The sequence below is a fragment of the Staurois parvus genome, unplaced genomic scaffold (genome assembly GCF_062004578.1).
Source record: "Staurois parvus isolate SC_StPar_1 unplaced genomic scaffold, SC_StPar_1.0 ptg000130l, whole genome shotgun sequence".
In the NCBI taxonomy this organism is placed as follows: Eukaryota; Metazoa; Chordata; class Amphibia; order Anura; family Ranidae; genus Staurois; species Staurois parvus.
The window spans coordinates 1,642,754-1,660,193 of NW_028317926.1; the positions used below are offsets into that span (position 1 = coordinate 1,642,754).

General features: G+C 39.2%; 1 protein-coding gene across 2 annotated transcripts in view; it reads right to left on the minus strand.

Annotated features, from left to right (window-relative positions):
* Window positions 1–17,440, minus strand: part of ULK4 (unc-51 like kinase 4) — an 898,798-nt gene that overhangs the window by 153,667 nt on the left and 727,691 nt on the right. The gene's annotated exons all lie outside the window — the stretch shown is intronic.

A 17,440-nucleotide genomic window follows, 5' to 3' on the forward strand; every position in this document is an offset into this window, starting at 1 on the left:
AATTGGCAGAAACACCAGGGATTTCACACAAAGGAAGCAATACAAAGAGAACAAGATACTTTTTCATAAAAGTACGTGGTGCAGCAGGCACATATCAGGAACATGAAATGTTCAGTTTACATATTTTTTAAAACAGCTGACCTATCACTATTGGAATGTTTTGTAAGATAGCAGTAGGAACAATGATAACACTACATTACACGGAATCCAATACTGCAATAGCAAGTAAGTTGGACATGGCTGTCAATTCACTTCTACAACTTTGCCATATGAACATGACATTCACATGAAAAGTTCACGCTCAGAGAAATGTTTTAAATACATGCTGTGATGTTGAGGTGGAATCATGGCTTTGCATTATCCATATTTCTTCAATCACCCATCCACTATACTACTAAATGTATATAAATTATGACAATTACTCTCAAATGGCATTGTTCTAAATTCTTTTCTGCTCAGTCCCTGCTGTTGCAGTGCGGGAGCACACACATTAAAGTGTTTGTTTCTGCAACGTGCCACAGAACATGAAACTTGCCTTGGTGCAATCCAAAGCCATTTATTTAGAGTAGCACTTCAATGCACCCTGCTGGCGAACGTGCATTGCGTACCAATGCACTAATGTGTCGTGTGCTGCCAGAAAAGGTGCATGTCTGTTTTTCAGTACATTGAGATGCCTTACCAGCCCATTAATCTTGAATGAACTACCTAACACAGCCCACATTAATGTGCAAAAAAACACACTTTTATGTGCATGCATTCACGCAATGCACCCCTGCAGAAAAGTGTGAACCTAGCGTCAATGGCTAAAGCTATGAGCCATGATCCACTACAAGCATGAGACATTACCCATAAAAACCAATGTTAGATAAGCTTTCTTTAATTTTGTAAACCAATTAAAGGTGTTAGAAATTTGGTTACTATAGCATAATGCACAGTAGTTTTTTAAACAGTATTTCTGAATAAAGCCATTACATTTATTATGCTAGTTATATTTTAGAGTGATGACAGAATGAAGAAAAATATTTTTGATGTAACCTAATTTTTGTAGCTAATCAATTTTTTTTTTTTTTTACTCCAAACATCTTGGCTGGTCAACAATGATTATAAATGTTATCAATCTTAGCTAGAAACTGAGTTTTCTGCTACATTTGATTTCTCTTATCTTCTAATTCACTGTCTTTTGCTCACAATGGCTAATAGTAACAGAATTCCTTTGTTTATTGACATGGCGCTATTCAGTGAATATGTCAGAGTGAAACAGATCCTCTTATGGGATGGTATAGCTAATACGCTATTGTCTCTTCCAAAATGCCATACACTTCAAAGTAGAAGCTGCTCACCTGGCTGTTCTATCAGAGCTCAGTTAATGTCACTTTTTCCTCATCTTTCCGCAGGTACAGGCTTCCATTTCCATTTGGTCACATAATTCTTTTGATGAAGATATCAATTTCACCTTGCTGTCTCAAAGATAGAGAGATGCCATCCTCTCCAGGAAATTGGATATTTCTTCACTGATTTATGAGCACCAGAACACTGCAGGGCTTGTAGGTTACCGTTATTATCTTGCAGAACACTTGACCTCAAGAGGTTGCTGCACAAGCTCTTTTTTTTTGTCTTCACAATGAATAGCGTAGGCAAGGGACAGAGAGGCCCTCCAAACATGCACTTATATTTAGACTGTACAGGCCTTCAAAATAAAACCTATCCATACTTTGTTTTGTAAGGCATAAAAGCGTAATGCATATCCAAAAATATATTCAGATCTTCACCACTCTCCTGTTTTCAACCTAGAGAGCTTTGCAATGCAGTACAGGGTCATTTGGTGCAGAGGTACCTAATGCAAGGCTTTTATTTAGTTCTAAAACCTTTTTTCTTCTGAGAAAAGCTTTAAAGCTACACTGAAACTTGACAATAAAAATTGACAATATCTACATCAACAGTATGGTTAAGGTTACAAAATACATTCCAGGGTCAGGTTTCTGCGACTCAGGTACATGTCAGCTTGTCATACACTGTAATATCTAGGCGGACCTCAACACTATGCATTTCCTAGCACTTTTGTTGTTCTTTCTCAAACTAAGTATGAAAAGGAGATATCAGGCAAGACCACGCTTCCTGAGAAAAAGGATGCCATATGCTATGGTAAAAATGGCAACTACCCAGAAGCCTTTTTCCTTTTAGAAAGACTAAATTTAAATACTATATCACTATGCAAAACAATCTCAGCTTAACGTGAAGAGACATGAAGAATCCAATACAAAATTGGAAGTTGTGCCTTCGTTTTCAGTGCTTAAAAAAGATTTACTAGAAAATGTGCAAGATTTTCGTGTGTTTGTAAATCTTGCTTCATACTGCCATTAAATATTTATTGACTTGTAAAATATCACAACATGCCTATTAATTATGTACAAACAGGGCAAAAATAGCAGGCGGACCACAATTTTAAAAACATCTACAATAGGTTAGGATTTAGGATGGCAAAATTCCAGCAGTTTTAATATCTAATTACTTTAATTTATTATGTACATTTGAAACAAAATGGGAAATCAATAATTGTTCACAGTATATAGAATACAATTTATTTTATGGGAACCTGTGTCTTGATAAACATGTCTGATCCTAGTTGCTGATACAGTATATATGACCTAACCTACATGGAGTACAGAATTAAACTGGATCGCTCAGTAATTTGCAAGTTAGAAATTGTACATTTCAGCATTAAGGCAACAAGCGAGCACCAGGCAAGTGACTTTGTTTAAGCTAAGATATGCAGTATTATTATGTCAGCTATATAAATCCTGTATAATAATAATAATTATAATCTGTTTGCTGCTGGTAGGAACAAACATTGCCTCGGTCTTCTGCACCCAGCACTTACTTTTTTGTAAGTTACAAGATGCCTGCATAAAGATGGCAACTTGAAGGAAGATAAAAGACTGCCGGGGGCAGTACTGTCATTAATGAAAGAGGTAATAAATAAGTATTACCCTTACATTTTTTTAAAAGTCTGTACCATGAAAAAATATACATTATCCTTAGTTGACTTTTAAATATATTGTTTCAAGGAACAAACAATAAACGTGTTTTTACATTATTAGTTATTTAGAAAAAAAATGTTACCAAGTCATGCATATCCACATAGTTAACACAGTACCAAGAGAACAAGGCAGAGGCCTAGAGTTTAACAACTTCACATGTATATTTACCTAGCCTTGACCAATATATGATGTCAAAGTATACAACATTTAATTGTAACAGGTACAGTTGTATCACACATTCCTTTTGCTCCTTCTCCTACCCCCACCTTTTTAAGCACTGTGTGTCTCTGTGAACTGTCTACTAACAACTGACCTTATGTCAAAGGTCACAGGAATATATTTAATTTCTCATAAAATTTAAAATATTAGTTGCAGAGAGATGGAAATAATTCTGATAATACACATTTATGGTTACGTGTATTTATAAAATGGTATGCAGCAGTTGCACAGAGGCCCTGTGAGATCCACAAAATAGTTGTATGGAGCCTGCTCGTAACAGCTGCGTGGTATTTGGATTAGCGATTGGAATAAGGTGCTGGTTTTAGAAATCCTATCCCCAACAAAGCCATTAGAATTGGATGGCCCATTTAATCTATGGACACTTCAGAAGCCAGACCCCTTCTCTTCTCAGCAGGGGAGGTGCCACCCTAGGGTTGATTGGCCAAGGGTGAGAGTGCAGCCCGCATCCATATCTCCGTAAATTGAAGAGAACATGAAATATAGATGGTGCAATTTACATGGAGCCATTTTTTAAAAAAAGACAAATTGCTGGACATCAGCACCAGTAGGATTAACAAAAATGCTAAACTGTAAAGGTTCATTTCTTTTTTTTCTCCCTTTTTATTTTCACAGTGATTAACCAAACTTTGTATGTCTTTTTCCCCTTTTTGTGTTTTGTAATATTTCTCTTTGGTACACATCTTTATGAACTGCTCACCTTCTGGATGTTAAATTATAAAATGAATAAGTTACTTCTGTATACTAAGCTAGGCCTCATATACCGAGCGGGATTGCTATCTTGCATTGTGTTTGGTGTAAACTCCTTATTAATCTGTATGTAACAGCACTGTGGGCTGGTGATTTGCATGCAGATTAAGGATTAGTGTGAAAAATTATAAAATCTGTCAGAGAGAGATCTGTGTGTGCCTGGTTGTCTAGCAGACCAATCAGCGGACTAAGTGCTAGGTGGTGGCAAGCTACCATATGTCATGTGTCTAGTGTGCAGGTGTGCATGGTCAGTGGGAAGAGTGATCATCACAAGGATCCAAAGTAGCAGGATGGCATGAAGTATCCCAGAAGTGTGTGCTCATTTCTAAACTGTTCCCCAACCCTTAAAGTGCACCAGATTGTAAGTAAGACTTGTATCTGCCTGTGTGTGGCCAGTCAGCTAGAGTCCGGTGACAACTCTCTGTAGTGGTGGCCAAGGATATTGCAGGCTGTGACAAAAGGTATCACAGCTGGTTTTACTTGCTCGAACTAAGCTCCCCTCTCATTCCTTCCTCTACCAAAACAAGGTCCTCACATTGGTTAGCTAGTTGTTGTGGGCTTCTGTCCTTTAACAGACTCGTATGTGTTCAGATACAAATCAGCCTATTACCAAGCATGGTACAGTCCCCTCTCTGTCCTTTCACGATTCCATAAGACACTGGTCACTGAATGCTCCAGAACAGCTATACTCTGCACATTTTTTTTTTAATTACCAGAGAAGAATATGTGCCACTGAAGCATAAAACACCAATGAACACTTCCTACTGTAATAAATAAATTAATAAGAGCATTGGCCCACTCCACTGCACTAGATGGATTGTACAGCATTTATTATGGTCCCCATACAGCGAAATAATAACCGAGAACAGTACAGAAAATTTTGTAATAAATCGATTTGATTCCCTATGGGTAATTTAACCTTTAAGTACTTACTGGAAGAGTGAACTATAAGAAAAAGAATATTTGTACTAAAATGCATTATTCTCTAGTATTTTATTGCCTTCAGTTTCTCCTTCTCAGCACAATAATAGAGAACCTTTTTTCTAACACTAAAATAGCTGAGTGATCAGCAAATTACCTTTATAGACCCAAAGATAAATGGCTCATATTTATTTAATGAAAAATAAGTTGATTGTTGTGTTCCAAATTAATTTTGTTATTAGCAAAAACAGAATGTTTACATGTTATAAGCTATTCATAATGTCATCATAGTAATTATAATCTTTCGAGACTCAAGCAATCCTAACATCTAGTGAGTAAATAGGTCATCACTTATTTATAAAGATTATTGGTTTCACTATGATGAAGCTCACTGGGTATATTTCATGAGATGGTATTAAAAACAGTCACTCAAGAATCAGGCTTCAGCAGTTTTGAGTGAATATGCTTCTGAAAGATGGCACATGATTGGATATTATGGGTTACATAGCAAACTGCTCTCTTAATGTTATTAATGAGGAGGTCAGGGGTTACAGGCAAATAGCAAGATACAAGTTCAATACATACAAGAGAACTGTTTTACCTTCCAAAGGATACTTAGCCAGTGTTGTGATTCAGCCACCTCTTACCTTTGGCTTATACCATTGTGGATTTGCGGCCCATGTTTGCATGGGCATGGCAGCCCATTCATTTGAATGGGCTGCCATGCCTGCGTTCCCCCCAGAAAAGAAGGTACATGTGCTATCTTGGTTATGTAGTGGTTGTGAAAACACATGGTGATTTTGCTCCTTGTGAATTCCCTGTGGTTCCCGCAAACATGCTGTGGTTTGAGATGCAAGGGGATGACAGTCCCACGTATTTTGACTGTGGATGTTTGTGAGTGTGGGAATCACTGAGATTCCCACACCTGCAACCACCCCTGATAGAGTGAACCAAGGGTCAAATACAGCATAACCAGATTGCCAGCCTTTATTTTTCTACTGCATTAAAGAAATGCAGCTGGATCAAGAACCTGCACCCAGCCCACATTTGACAGCACTCATTTGTGCTTTACAGGACGATTATATATTATTATTATACAGGATTTATATAGCGCCAACAGTTTGCTCAGCGCTGCACATTATAAAGGGAGACAGTACACGAGACAGTACAGTAACAATACGATTCAATACACAAGGGGTTCGAGGGCCCTGCTCCTTGGAGCTTACAATCTAGGAGGGAGGGGATAGTGGTACAGGAGGAAATAGCTGTGGGGGATGGAGTGGTAGGAAGAGTGGAGGAGTTCAGTAATTAGCTGAGGGCGGGGTAGGCTTCCCTGAAGAGATAGGTTTTCAGAGTGCGCCTAAAGGTGAGGAGAGTAGGTGACAGTCTGATGGATTGGGGTAGGGAGTTCCAGAGAATGGGGTAAGCCCTGGAGAAGTCCTGGAGATGGGCATGGGAGGAGGAGACCATGGAACTAGAGAGTAGGAGGTCTTGTGAGGAGCGGAGAGTATGGTTTGGGTGGTATTTGAATACCAGATCGGTGATGTAGTTTGGGGCAGTATTATGAACAGCTTTATAAGTCAATGTTAATATTTTGAATTTTATGCGTTGGGCAATCGGAAGCCAGTGGAGGGATTGCCAGAGAGGGGTGGCGGATACGGAGCGGTTAGTAAGGTGGATGAGTCTGGCCGCAGCATTCAGGATAGACTGAAGCGGGGATAGCCTGCGGTGGGGTAAGCCGGTGAGGAGGGAGTTACAGTAGTCGAGGCGTGATATAATGAGGGAGTGAATGAGTTGCTTAGTGGTTTCCAGGATTAGGAACGGATGTATTTTAGAGATGTTACGGAGGTGAAGTCTGCATGAGTTTGTCAGCGAATGGACTTGGGGCTGGAAGGACAGATTGGAGTCTTGGGTGACACCTAATACTCTGGCTTGAGGGGAGGGACTGATGGTAGTGTTGTTGGTCTTGATGGAGAAGTCGGGGGGGGGGGGGGGCGCAGGCTGGGGGGAAAGTTTTGGACAGATTTAGTTTGAGGAAATGGAGTGACATCCAGTCCGATATGTCGCTCAGTAGGCTTGTGATACGAGCGGAGACTGAAGGGGTGAGGTGTATATGTAAACTAGTTTTCATTATTTTTCTTTGAAAACATAACTGCATTAAATGTTTTTTTTATGTCTGTCTGGATTTCAGCTTTAAATTTTATTTTGAGCTAAGCGCTGTGTGATGTTTAAACCTGGTCCTGCATTATACAATTTTCTTGTTCAATTTCCTTTAGATTTATCTTCAACTATGTAGTGCAAGAGCCTGCCTGATTGCATACAAATTAAAATATTTTGGTTTGATCTCATAATATATGGTTTTAGTACATCTAAAGGAAAACTGTACAAGAAAATTGTTTAATGTATGGCCATCTTAAGCCCTTACCTGAAATCAATTGTGCTGAGACATACTGGTTGTTAGGGAAGTTCTGTCATAACTACTCATAAAGCTAAACAGGTACCTATAACAACATGTGCCCCAATACCCTCTCTGACACGGCACAGCAAATTTAATGTAAGGGCTTAAGCAGGCCATAGATGAATCAAATCTCGGCCAGTTTAGCAGGGACTGGTTGTGATTCGATCGACTGACTTGAGTACAACCAGCATTTTGGATTTATAGCATGCGATTATTCCTGAGGCTATAGCTGCTAGCAGTAATTATTGTATTCTTCCGGAACACATTAGCTCCAGCGGAGGGATTACACCATCAACACTGACTGACCAGTGGTTGCAAGAAAGAAAATCGCATCATCAATTGTCTGCTTTACACTTCAAATAGCCCTCAAGTCTTTGGCTCAGTTAATTAGCTGAAAGCGAATACATTACTACTCAGATCTTTTTTTTTTTTTTTTAAACTATACCCTTCCCCCTGCTTTTATTCTCATCTAGGCGAGAATGATGGCTTCTTGGCTGCTGAAGCCTCCTGGAATATGCACGTCACATATCCCAGGAGACATCAGGTTCAATGCAACAGCCAGAAGAAGGTAGTGTATCACCTAGAATCCGGCTACCTAAGCTAGGAACACACAGCCAGCTCCTGATGATGTCAGAAAAGAGCATGGTGGTGCAGGAACTGGCATGCCGCAGCAGATTGGTGGATCATAGCAGGACAATGTTGGATTCATTGGGCATGTTGGTATGTTTTTATGGGCAACCCAGCAGGCAGATTAAGAGTGGGAAAAAATATGTATGGGGAAGTGAAATTCCTGTTTAAGTTTTGCATGGTAGAATGCCCCAGGTTCCATGCCTCCCTGGGCAATCTAAAATAATAAACCCAGAGAAAGTATCTAGAGGCATCTGCTATTACACCCAGGTTACATGTTAATAACGGTGTTTCAGTGCAGGTACTGTAAGAATATTTATGAAGCAGTCTGTGACAGACTACATGATTGTCCATAAGTTTAAAACAGCATAATTTATGGTTAAAGTGAAACTTTTGGCTATTAAGAAATATTATATTCCTCTAAAAAAATATTTTACATGGCACCTTAGCATTCCATGACCTTTACAAAAGAACTCAAGTCTGTCACATTATGCTTCTATATGGCTGTGAAACTCCTCTGTGAACTGTGTATAGTTTTCATGCACGACAGCAGGTACATTCTTTAGTCACTCTCTGGCATTATTGACAGATAACAAAAAATATTCTATTACAGGATTTATAACAAAATAGCTCAGAAAGAGTCAAAAATTAAAACATAATAGTAATAACGGATAACATTTGGGAAATGGAAGCTGCAGGCATCATAACAGCCAAACAGAATCCAACAGTCTTTCATAATTTAAGTTAGAAAATAAAACTGTCAAATTAGAAAAATGCATATAACTGGTCATCTGTTCCTGGCAGAGTCTTATTTTTTTGTATCACACAACCAACATGTGAATTTACACTATGTTTTACTGTGGTTCATTCATCCAAGAAGAATATACAGCATATTATTTTACAATTATTACACCATGGGTTTGATTTAATAAAGCTGGGGAGTGAAAAATCTGGTGCAGCTGTGAATGGTAGCCAATCAGCTTCTAACCTCAACTTTGACAAAAAAAACAAAACTGGAAACTGATTGGTTTCCATGCAGAGCTGCACCAGATTTTGCACTCTCCAGTTTTAGTAAATCAACCCCAATGAGTTTTAGTACAATATCTGTACAGCAGATGAAATTTCAAATCAGGCGATAGCTAGGGTGCTTGCACTAGAAACTGAAAAGATTATTTCTGACCAGAAGGGACTGACACAAGCCTTAAATATCTCATGCAGTTCCAGTAGTCATATTACAAAGATCAGTGCAAATTAGGCAGATGTTTAAAAAGCACACAAAATGTCTAGGGAAAGTATTTACCCCCTTGTAAGCTTTAATTTTTTACCGTAAAAGAACACAGAATCACAATGGATTTTTTTTTCTCAACCACAATGAATGAAAGTAACTTCAAAATTTCTGTTATAACGTTGCAATGTCAGCAGCCTCGTTTTAGCTGCCTTTTGGGGTAAACAGTCTTAGGCCTCAAGCAACACTTGCATCAAAAATGCCACTTTAAGGCTACATTCACACTAGCTTTGTCAGCAGGTATCAGACAGGCGTTTGGGAAGCATTTTTAACGCTTCTCAAATGCCTCTGAAATTCTGCACATGGCAGCACACAGTGCTTTTGACACAGAAGCGTTAGCGTCGCGGCAAAACTGATGCCTCTGGTCCAGTCAGGAGGAGTTGAAGACTCCCATTCAAGTCTATCGTGCCCCTCTACAAATGCCTGGCCAGCATTTGCGGTGTGGTTGCGATGCAGTTGAGAGGCGTTTGCGGAGTGTTAATACCATTTAAACTTCATTATAGGAGTTTGTGGTGCAGTTTTAATGCTTGGCAAACACCTCTCAACCACCTCAAAATTGCTCATAGGGCGTTTTGGGAGCATTTGCGGATCATTAAAAACACCTTACAAACGCCTGTGTAATGCTTGTCAAACGCTATAGTGGCGTTTGGCAAGAGTTAGAAATAAAGTCAAGTGAGAACGAGCCCATAAGAATATTTTTTGTCTGTCTCTAAATGCCTCTCTGTGTTAGCCTATGTGTCCATGGAGGCAGGGGTGTTTAATTTGTTATTCCGGTCAATGAAATGAATGAACGGCAAAAAGCTTGACATGCCTTAGTGAGTCAAAATGTGTTCGAAAACTTTGGCTTTAGGCACATTTGTAGCGCTGCTTTTTCCTGCCAGCAAAAAGGTGTTTAGAAGTGTTGCAATGGGAATGAGACCTTAAATGGGGTTTTTGCTCAGGCTTTAAACTATCTGCAACCCACTTCACTGCACTTTCAGCATTACTCCGCATTTACATACCTTTTCTAACTTTTAATTATTTTATTATTATTATAATTATTATTATAATACAAGATTTATATAGCGCCAAATGTTTACACTGAGCTTTACAAAATTAACGGAGACAGTACAGTTACAATATATATATATACAGTCATGGCCGAAATTGTTGGCACCCTTGATATTTTTCCTGAAAATCAAGTATTTCACACAAAAAAGGTATTGCATTAACACATGTTTTGCTATACACATGTTTATTCCCTTTGTATGTATTGGAACAAATATAAAACAGAGGCAGAAAAGCAAATATGACATAATGTCACACAAAACCCCAAAAATGGGCTGGACAAAAGTATTGGCACCCTTAACTTAATATTTGGTTGCACACCCTTTGGAAAACATAACTGAAATCAGTCGCTTCCTATAACCATCAATAAGCTTCTGACACCTCTCACCCGGAATTTTGGACCACTCTTCCTTTGCAAACAGCTCCAGGTCTCTCTTATTGGAAGGACACCTTTTCCCAACAGCAATTTTAAGATCTCTCCACAGGTGTTCAATGGGATTTAGATCTGGGCTCATTGCTGGCCACTTCAGAACTCTCCAGCGCTTCTTTGCCATCCATTTCTGAGTGCTTTTTGACGTATGTTTGGGGTCATTGTCCTGCTGGAAGACCCAGGATCTTGGACGCAAACCCAGCTTTCTGACACTGGGCCCTACAGTGCGACCCAAAATCCTTTGGTAATCCTCAGATTTCATGATGCCTTGCACACAGTCAAGGCACCCAGTGCCAGAGGCAGCAAAACAACCCCAAAACATCATTGAACCTCCACCATATTTTACCGTAGGTACTGTGTTTTGTTCTTTGTAGGCCTCATTCCGTTTTCGGTAAACAGTAGAATGATGTGCTTTACCGAAAAGCTCTATCTTGGTCTCATCTGTCCACAAGACGTTTTCCCAGAAGGCTTTTGGCTTACTCAAGTACATTTTGGCAAACTGTAGTCTTGCTTTTTTATGTCTCTGTGTCAGCAGTGGGGTCCTCCTGGGTCTCCTGCCATAGCGTTTCATTTCATTTAAATGTCGACGGATAGTTCGCGCTGACACTGATGCTCCCTGAGCCTGCAGGACAGCTTGAATGTCTTTGGAACATGTTTGGGGCTGCTTATCCACCATCCGGACTATTCTGCGTTGCAATCTTTCATCAATTTTCCTCATCCGTCCACGACCAGGGAGATTAGCTACAGTGCCATGGGTTGCAAACTTCTTGATAATGTTGCGCACTGTGGACAAAGGCAAATCTAGTTCTCTGGAGATGGACTTGTAACCTTGAGATTGTTGATATTTTGCCACAATTTTGGTTCTCAGGTCCTCAGACAGTTCTCGTCTCCTCTTTCTGTTGTCCATGCTTAGTGTGGCACAGACAGACACACAATGCAAAGGTTAAGTGAACGTCTCTCCTTTTTATCTGCTTTCAGGTGTGATTTCTATATTGCCCACACCTGTTACTTGCCCCAGGTGAGTTTACAGGAGCATCACATGCTTGTAACATTCTTATTTATCCGCAGTTGTGAAAGGGTGCCAATACTTTTGTCCAGCCCATTTTTGGAGGTTTGTGTGACATTATGTCGAATTTGCTTTCTTTCCTCCCTTTTTTTGTTTTGTCCCAATACACACAAAGGGAATAAACATGTGTATAGCAAAACATGTGTTAATGCAATACGTTTCGTGAGAAATACATGATTTCCTGGAGAAATATCAAGGGTGCCAACAATTTCGGCCATGACTGTATATATAGTCTATCAAAACCAATTAAACATAACAAACAAAAAATGTATCCTAATCTGACCAGCTCTATCTACAGCTCAACGTCCCTTTTTGGTGTGGAAGTAAATTTTGTGTTCAGATTTTCAGAGAACAGTAGTTCCTACTTGCAAACTGCTAACACACAGTGGGGTTGATCAAACTGGAGAGTGCAAAATCTGGTGCAGTTCTGTATAGAAACCATTCATCTTCCAGTTTTTTTTTTTGTCAAAGCTTAATTGAACAATCTGAAGTTAGAAGCTGACCGGCTACCATGCACAGCTGCACCAGATTTTGCACTCTCTGGTTTTAGTAAATCAACCCAGTGTCTTTCTACACAGGTACATTCTCTAGCTTCCCCATGGTTTGCAAGAGTTTGAAAGACGACTTACCTGAAGGACGTTTCCTCCCCTGTCTCAAGCAATCAAAGCAATGGTATAATGCACCCTCCCACATATGCTCTCACAACTGAAGCTGACCCCCATCCTCCATCCCCTGAACCACACCTGCACACTAAACACATCCCTTGACACTCACTACCACTGTACAAATGAGCACTTCTGCGCTCTCTTCTACTGCGGCAATGTGCACTTAAATATTTAGCCCATTCAGCAAATAGACACTCTTTTTGCTAGCACAGACTATAAGGATAACTAACACCCTAAAACATTTCAAAAAATGTATCCCAATCTGACCAGCTCTATCTACAGCTCAACGTCCCTTTTTAGTGTGGAAGTAAATTTCGTGTTCAGATTTTCAGAGAACAGTAGTTCCTACTTGCAAACTGCTAACACACAGTGGGGTTGATAAAACTGGAGAGTGCAAAATCTGGTGCAGTTCTGTATAGAAACCATTCATCTTCCAGTTTTTTTTTTGTCAAAGCTTAATTGAACAATCTGAAGTTAGAAGCTGACCTGCTGCCATGCACAGCTGCACCATATTTTGCACTCTCTGGTTTTAGTAAATCAACCCAGTGACTTTCTACACAGGTACATTCTCTAGCTTCCCCATGGTTTGCAAGAGTTTGAAAGACTTACCTGAAGGAAATTTCCTCCCCTGTCTCAAGCAATCAAAGCAATGGTATAATTGCTGAAGATTACTTTGCTATTTCAAGCACACACATTCCAACATTCGTATCGAAACAGCCATCCCCAGTGCTTCTGTCACACATTACACATATGGGTGTAATTATAAAGCAGTGAATGTTAATTTCACCAAACGTTCGTGGCAGGTGAATCTATCACTGCCATTTAAAACACATGCACAAGGAAGAATCACCTGCAGTGAATATCTCTTGCATCATATTCTCAGTTTTTTACATTATGCCTCATATTGTTTACACATTACTGAGATTAAACATAAGCAGTCTTACAACACTGGAAATTCTTCTTCTTTATCGTGCTTAGCTGAGGAGTCACATCTTATTTTTTTAGTTACTTTTATGTAGCAGGTAAAAGAAATATACCGTACTTGTAATGTTCTGTTTATCAAATGGGAATTTATGTGATGAAGGCTCTAAGTATAAGCTTGCGGCATGAAACAGGTAATGAAGGGTTCTATTGGCTTTTCTTGCAACCAAAAGCACAAAAAAGAATTATATCCCTACTTCGAGCTGAATGTGAATCTGCCATGTTAACATAAAAACACAAACCATGGGCCGTAGAACTGAACATTAACATGCTGATTACATTTGTTATAAACTTATGATGTAGTTTACTAGACACATTACAATGTAATAGCTTCCTCTAGAACCATTATAAAAATGTAATCTAGTAATGCCTTTCTAGGAGAGTTCTGTTATTTAAAAAAAGTCTTGAAAATTTTCTTATTTTGGCTTGTCAGCTCTGAGATTTAACCTTGCTATGGCAAGTACAATAATACCGGTTTGCAAAGCAGTTTCAGAAACCTACTTTTACTTGCTTCTTTATTGTAGGAACATTGCAAGAAAAAGCAGTAAAATAACTTATTGGTATAAAAAGACTAGAAGTTACACTTATACAAAACACAGCATCAAACATAAATGTAGAACACATTGCATATAGTACACAGGGGAAACAAAGTAATATAGTGTCTCTGCAAGGTTAAAATAATAATAAAAAAACTATATAAAATTATATGGGAACTCACATAAAAAACACATCTGATCACCATTTGTAGCCTTCATTAGTTATTTCAAACAGGAATATTATCAGAACTGTCTAGTCATGCTCTCCATTTCATTTAGACTCTTGCCCTTGTTCTGCTTCTCACACTGCCATTTACATGCTCTTAATTCTGAAATGGGCGCTATAATAATGATCTTTCCAGCAAGATCAGGCGTGATAAACAAACACAGCTAGACATGCACTTAGAATCTGCAGACACACACAGAAAAAACTAAAAGCACAGGGAACTATTAAAACCATGCAAATAAAGCTGCATACACAGTGGGATCCAAGTCTAAAAAGAGAGTGTCCATAATATCCGAAACTGCATATCCCAACTTTCTTTGCTACAGCACAAAGAGGAAAAGTATGTATCTGTAATCCTCTAGGTGTAAACACCATAATGGCTTGTCACAAAGACAATGGTTTTGCCAGACTGGAAGTGAGGGAATACCTCAACATGGACATAGGCAGAAATAAAAAGCTGCCTTCCCCCAATTTACAAAAAAGCTTAATTATTTCTGCCTTTGTTAATGTTGGAGATTTCCCCTAACTTCAAGTCTGGTGAAACGGCTGTCATGGGAACAATAAGTAATGAGAAATCTCTGTAATGTAGGGGTTTATCCAGTTGGCAGTAAGCACACAATTGAGGTACTAATCTTTTCCAAATGTACCCAAAATTTAACAAAAAAGATAGGCTGGACATACACTTTAATTTATAAAGGCAAAGTCACAATGGACCTTACACCTTTGCCCTGGAGCTTTCCTGTATGTGTAGTGAGGATAGTACCTCCTGCTCAAGTTCCTCTATTTTAAAGGAAACTTGAATAATTACCTTCAGACGAGATGAGGCTCCAAATTATATTTATTGTTGCATATACGTATATGGGGAAAACAGTGTCCACCCTCTCTGCATTCCATCTTTCATAGAGTCCTTCTGTGCTTATATAGCCCTTCTTATCAAATAGAAACAAATCACCTTGGAAAGACCAAGGTGGACACTACACCCCTCCTAACACATCACACACGCCTATTGGCACAATTTCAATGAAGATACAGTTGCAAGAAAAAGTATGTGAACCCCTTGGGATTACATGGAGTTTTGCATGAATTGGGCATAAAATGTGCTCTGAACATCATCTAAGTCACAACAATAGAAGAACACAGTCTGCTGAACATAATACTACACAAACATTAGATGTTGCCATGGTTTAATTGCACATAACATGTAAACATTCACAGTGCAGAGAGGAAAAAGTATGTGAGGCCCTAGCTTAATGACTTCTCCCAGAGCTAATTGTAGCCAGGAGTGAGCCAACCTTGACTCCAATCAGTGTGATGATATTGGATGTGTTGTTGATAGCTGTCCTGCCCTTAAAAAACACACACCTGTTTTGGGTTTACTGGTTTCAAGAAGCACTGTCTGATGTGAACCATGCCTCACAGAAAAGAGCTCTCAGAAGACCTACGATCAAGAATTGTTGACTTGCATGAAGCTGGAAAGGGTTACAAAAGTATCTCCAAAAGCCTTGATGTTCATGTGTCTACAGTAAGACAGACTGTCTACAAATGGAGAAAGTTTAGCACTGTTGCTACTCTCCCTAGGCGTGGTCGTCCTGTAAAAATGACTGCAAGAGCACAGCGCAGAATGCTGCATGAGGTAAAGAAGAATCCCAGAGTGTCAGCTAAAGACCTACAGAAATCTCTGGCACATGCTAACATTTTTGTTGACATATCTACAATAAGGAAAACATTAAACAAGAATGGAGTACATGGGAGGACACCACGGAGGAAGCCATTGCTGTCCAAAAAAAAAATTGCAGCACGTTTGAAATTTGCAAAAGAGCACCTGGATGTTCCACAGCACTACTGGCAAAAAATACTGTGGACAGATGAAACCAAGATTGAGTTGTTTGGGAAGAACACACAACACTATGTGTGGAGAAAAAAAGGCACAGCACACCAACATCAAAACCTCATCCCCACTGTAAAACATGGCGGAGGGAGCATCATGGTTTGGGGCTGCTTTGCTGCCTCAGGGCCTGGACAGATTGTTGTCATTGATGGGAAAATGAATTCCAGAGTTTATCAAGACATTTTGCAGGAAAACGTACGACCATCTGTCCGCCAACTGAAGCTCCGCAGAGGATGGGTGATGCAACAGGACAATGACCCAAAGCATACAAGTAATTCAACAAAACAATGGCTGCAACAGCACAGAATACGCCTTCTGGAGTGGCCCAGTCAGAGTCCTGACCTCAACCCGATTGAAATGCTGTGGCATGACCTTAAGAGAGCGATTCACACCAGACATCCCAAGAATATTGCTACACTGAAACAGTTTTGTGAAGAGGAGTGGTCCAAAATTACTCCAGATCGTTGTGCAGGTCTGATCTGCAACTACAGGAAACGTTTGGTTGAGGTTATTGCTGCCAAAGGAGGGTCAACCAGGTATTAAGTCCAAAGGTTCACATACTTTTTCCTCCCTGCACTGTGAATGTTTACATGTTATGTGCAATTAAACCATGGCAACATCTAATGTTTGCGTAGTATTATGTTCAGCAGACTGTGTTCTTCTATTGTTGTGACTTAGATGACGTTCAGAGCACATTTTATGCCCAATTCATGCAAAACTCCATGTAATCCCAAGGGGTTCAAATACTTTTTCTTGCAACTGTATGTGTTTTGCAATGAACAATTTGAAATATATGAAGTTATAAAAAAAAATTCTGATGAGACAAAATGGAGTATACAGCCATCTTATAACATTCTATATAGATGATACAGTAAGGATCATAGTTATCCCTATACAATGTATAAACGTTTGGAATCAAGGCCAACTAAGGCATATAGCTGGATGTGCTCCCATCTTTATGGATTAAAATAATATAAAGGAAATATCTGGTTGGTTGTTATTGGCAATGCAACCACTTTCCCTTTCATATTTAATACATACGTAAGACTAACAAAGTGTAATAGGAGATGGGAGAGGATTGAACATTGTGAGGAGATCTTGTAATAGCAACCAGGTTGTGCAGGTTGTGGAAAGTAATGAATAATGTGAATATTTGCTACAATCAATATTAACAGTTATTTTTCACACTTTAATACCTCAGCACAGGAGAGCAAGAAAATAAAATAAAAAGAACAAAAGAATGTTAGGCTGCTTTTGGTTGTGTTTAAAGATAGCTTTTTGGAAA